This window comes from Oncorhynchus tshawytscha, unplaced genomic scaffold (assembly GCF_018296145.1).
Source record: "Oncorhynchus tshawytscha isolate Ot180627B unplaced genomic scaffold, Otsh_v2.0 Un_contig_1693_pilon_pilon, whole genome shotgun sequence".
Lineage (NCBI taxonomy): Eukaryota > Metazoa > Chordata > Actinopteri > Salmoniformes > Salmonidae > Oncorhynchus > Oncorhynchus tshawytscha.
Genome location: NW_024609559.1, coordinates 172,501 through 177,616, shown reverse-complemented (window position 1 = coordinate 177,616; position 5,116 = coordinate 172,501).

Sequence of the window (5,116 nt, the reverse complement as noted above, 5' to 3'; positions counted from 1 at the left end):
GTGTGTGTGTGTGTGTGTGTGTGTGTGTGTGTGTGTGTGTGTGTGAGGGAGGTTGGATGTAGATTGTTAAACGGTTGAGAGGAGCTGAGGGCTCGGAGACAGAGACCCAGGAGAGACAAGAGCCTTTATTGGAAATGTAATTTGTGTTGTCGGCAATTACCTCCCTACTCATTTGTTTTACAGACATTGTGTTTTCTAACTTAGTGAGGAGGGGGAGAGATGTGGGGTCTCTTCAAGATGTATTTTAGAAAGATGATGGTTCATTACTAATAGGAGAGCTTTCATTGCAGATTGAAACCTGGTGGTGTTGTAGAGAAACATGACCCGTCTCTGAACCTGGTGGTGTTGTAGAGAGACATGACCCGTCTCTGATGGACCTGGTTGTGTTGTAGAGAAACATGACCCATCCCTGAACCTGGTGGTGTTGTAGAGAAACATGACCCGTCTCTGATGGACCTGGTGGTGTTGTAGAGAAACATGACCCGTCCCTGAACCTGGTGGTGTTGTAGAGAAACATGACCCGTCTCTGAACCTGGTGGTGTTGTAGAGAAACATGACCCGTCTCTGATGGACCTGGTGGTGTTGTAGAGAAACATGACCCGTCTCTGATGGACCTGGTGGTGTTGTAGAGAAACATGACCCATCCCTGAAACCTGGTGGTGTTGTAGAGAAACATGACCCGTCTCTGATGGACCTGGTGGTGTTGTAGAGAAACATGACCCGTCTCTGAACCTGGTGGTGTTGTAGAGAAACATGACCCGTCTCTGATGGACCTGGTGGTGTTGTAGAGAAACATGACCCGTCTCTGATGGACCTGGTGGTGTTGTAGAGAAACATGACCCGTCTCTGATGGACCTGGTGGTGTTGTAGAGAAACATGACCCGTCTCTGAACCTGGTGGTGTTGTAGAGAAACATGACCCGTCTCTGAACCTGGTGGTGTTGTCCTTGACACACAGAGGTCAAGTCTTCAGGGCGTGATGAACCTGGTGGTGTCATAGGTCAAGTCTACAAGGTGTGATGACCTACATAACACAGCAGAGTGAGTGTCCTCTAACAAGTTCCCCCTCCATGTCAATAGGCCACTGACATGGAAGGTGGAGGGGGGGGGTGTAGTAGTGAGGGAGGCAGTCATTTGATTGGTGGAAAATTAAGGCCTCTGCGCCTTCTGGTGCATTGCATTATGGGAGTTCCTGGTGGGCCATTTGGAACTTCCTTTCCCCTTCTTATTTCTCATCTTGATTAAAAATTGATCCGCAGCGTGAATACATTATTGCGGCTATCATTCACTGCTGACAGATAATTGGATGGTACACAGCCCTGTTCTCTTAGAGGGAATACAGATGGTTGTGCTGGGTCTCTCTCTCTCTCTCTCTCTCTCTCTCTCCCCCTCTCTCTCTCTCTCTCTTATTTTTTTGAGAAGTATGGGTTGTCTGTGGAGGATAAAGGTAGAGAGGCAGAGCCAACACCCAGAGTCTACCAACCCCAGAACAAACCTTTATACTCTGTCTTACTCCAAACTAACCAACACCCAGAGTCTACCAACCCCAGAACAAACCTTTATACCCTGTCTTACTCCAAACTAACCAACACCCAGAGTCTACCAACCCCAGAACAAACCTTTATACCCTGTCTTACTCCAAACTAACCAACACCCAGAGTCTACCAACCCCAGAACAGACCTTTATACCCTGTCTTACTCCAAACTAACCAACACCCAGAGTCTACCAACCCCAGAACAAACCTTTATACCCTGTCTTACTCCAAACTAACTAACACCCAGAGTCTACCAACCCCAGAACAGACCTTTATTCCCTGTCTTACTCCAAACTAACCAACACCCAGAGTCTACCAACCCCAGAACAGACCTTTATACCCTGTCTTACTCCAAACTAACCAACACCCAGAGTCTACCAACCCCAGAACAGACCTTTATACCCTGTCTTACTCCAAACTAACCAACACCCAGAGTCTACCAACCCCAGAACAGACCTTTATACCCTGTCTTACTCCAAACTAACCAACACCCAGAGTCTACCAACCCCAGAACAGACCTTTATACCCTGTCTTACTCCAAACTAACCAACACCCAGAGTCTACCAACCCCAGAACAGACCTTTATACCCTGTCTTACTCCAAACTAACCAACACCCAGAGTCTACCAACCCCAGAACAGACCTTTATACCCTGTCTCACCTCAAACTAACCAACACCCAGAGTCTACCAACCCCAGAACAAACCTTTATACCTTGTCTTACTCCAAACTAACCAACACCCAGAGTCTACCAACCCCAGAACAAACCTTTATACCCTGTCTACCAACCAACACCCAGAGTCTACAGAACAGACCTTTATACCCTGTCTTACTCCAAACTAACCAACACCCAGAGTCTACCAACCCCAGAACAGACCTTTATACCCTGTCTTACTCAAACTAACCAACACCCAGAGTCTACCAACCCCAGAACAGACCTTTATACCCTGTCTTACTCCAAACTAACCAACACCCAGAGTCTACCAACCCCAGAACAGACCTTTATACCCTGTCTTACTCCAAACTAACCAACACCCAGAGTCTACCAACCCCAGAACAGACCTTTATACCCTGTCTTACTCCAAACTAACCAACACCCAGAGTACCCCAGAACAGACCTTTATACCCTGTCTTAGAGTCTACCAAACTAACCAACACCCACCCAGAGTCTACTCCAAACCCCAGAACAGAACAGACTTATACCCTGTCTTACTCCAAACTAACCAACCACCCAGAACAGACCTATACCCTGTCTTACTCCAAACCCCAGAACAGACCTTTATACCCTGTCTTACCCAAACTAACCAACACCCAGAGTCTACCAACCCCAGAACAGACCTTTATACCCTGTCTTACTCCAAACTAACCAACTTAGAGTCTACCAACCCCAGAACAGACCTTTATACCCTGTCTTACTCCAAACTAACCAACACCCAGAGTCTACCAACCCCAGAACAGACCTTTATACCCTGTCTTACTCCAAACTAACCAACACCCAGAGTCTACCAACCCCAGAACAGACCTTCTTATAACCAACACCCAGAGTCTACCAACCCCAGAACAGACCTCTATACCCTGTCTTAAACTAACCAACACCCAGAGTCTACCAACCCCAGAACAGACCTTTATACCCTGTCTTACTCCAAACTAACCAACACCCAGAGTCTACCAACCCCAGAACAGACCTTTATACCCTGTCTTACTCCAAACTAACCAACACCCAGAGTCTACCAACCCCAGAACAGACCTTTATACCCTGTCTTACTCCAAACTAACCAACACCCAGAGTCTACCAACCCCAGAACAGACCTTTATACCCTGTCTTACTCCAAACTAACCAACACCCAGAGTCTACCAACCCCAGAACAGACCTTTATACCCTGTCTTACTCCAAACTAACCAACACCCAGAGTCTACCAACCCCAGAACAGACCTTTATACCCTGTCTTACTCCAAACTAACCAACACCCAGAGTCTACCAACCCCAGAACAGACCTTTATACCCTGTCTTACTCCAAACTAACCAACACCCAGAGTCTACCAACCCCAGAACAGACCTTTATACCCTGTCTTACTCCAAACTAACCAACACCCAGAGTCTACCAACCCCAGAACAGACCTTTATACCCTGTCTTACTCCAAACTAACCAACACCCAGAGTCTACCAACCCCAGAACAGACCTTTATACCCTGTCTTACTCCAAACTAACCAACACCCAGAGTCTACCAACCCCAGAACAGACCTTTATACCCTGTCTTACTCCAAACTAACCAACACCCAGAGTCTACCAACCCCAGAACAGACCTTTATACCCTGTCTTACTCCAAACTAACCAACACCCAGAGTCTACCAACCCCAGAACAGACCTTTATACCCTGTCTTACTCCAAACTAACCAACACCCAGTCTTACTCTTAAACTAACCAACACCCAGAGTCTACCAACCCCAGAACAGACCTTTATACCCTGTCTTACTCTTACAAACTAACCAACACCCAGAGTCTACCAACCCCAGAACAGACCTTTATACCCTGTCTTACTCCAAACTAACCAACACCCAGAGTCTACCAACCCCAGAACAGACCTTTATACCCTGTCTTACTCCAAACTAACCAACACCCAGAGTCTACCAACCCCAGAACAGACCTTTATACCCTGTCTTACTCCAAACTAACCAACACCCAGAGTCTACCAACCCCAGAACAGACCTTTATACCCTGTCTTACTCCAAACTAACCAACACCCAGAGTCTACCAACCCCAGAACAGACCTTTATACCCTGTCTTACTACTCCAAACTAACCAACAAACTAACCAACACCCAGTCTACCAACCCCAGAACAGTCCCTACCAAACTAACCAACAGAACCCCAGAACAGACCTTTATACCCTTCTATATACCCTGTCTTACTCCAAACTAACCAACACCCAGAGTCTACCAACCCCAGAACAGACCTTTATACCCTGTCTTACTCCAAACTAACCAACACCCAGAGTCTACCAACCCCAGAACAGACCTTTATACCCTGTCTTACTCCAAACTAACCAACACCCAGAGTCTACCAACCCCAGAACAGACCTTTATACCCTGTCTTACTCCAAACTAACCAACACCCAGAGTCTACCAACCCCAGAACAGACCTTTATACCCTGTCTTACTCCAAACTAACCAACACCCAGAGTCTACCAACCCCAGAACAGACCTTTATACCCTGTCTTACTCCAAACTAACCAACACCCAGAGTCTACCAACCCCAGAACAGACCTTTATACCCTGTCTTACTCCAAACTAACCAACACCCAGAGTCTACCAACCCCAGAACAGACCTTTATACCCTGTCTTACTCCAAACTAACCAACACCCAGAGTCTACCAACCCCAGAACAGACCTTTATACCCTGTCTTACTCCAAACTAACCAACACCCAGAGTCTACCAACCCCAGAACAGACCTTTATACCCTGTTACTCCAAACTAACCAACACCCAGAGTCTACCAACCCCAGAACAGACCTTTATACCCTGTCTTACACCTCCAAACTAACCAACACCCAGAGTCTACCAACCCCAGAACAGACCTTTATACC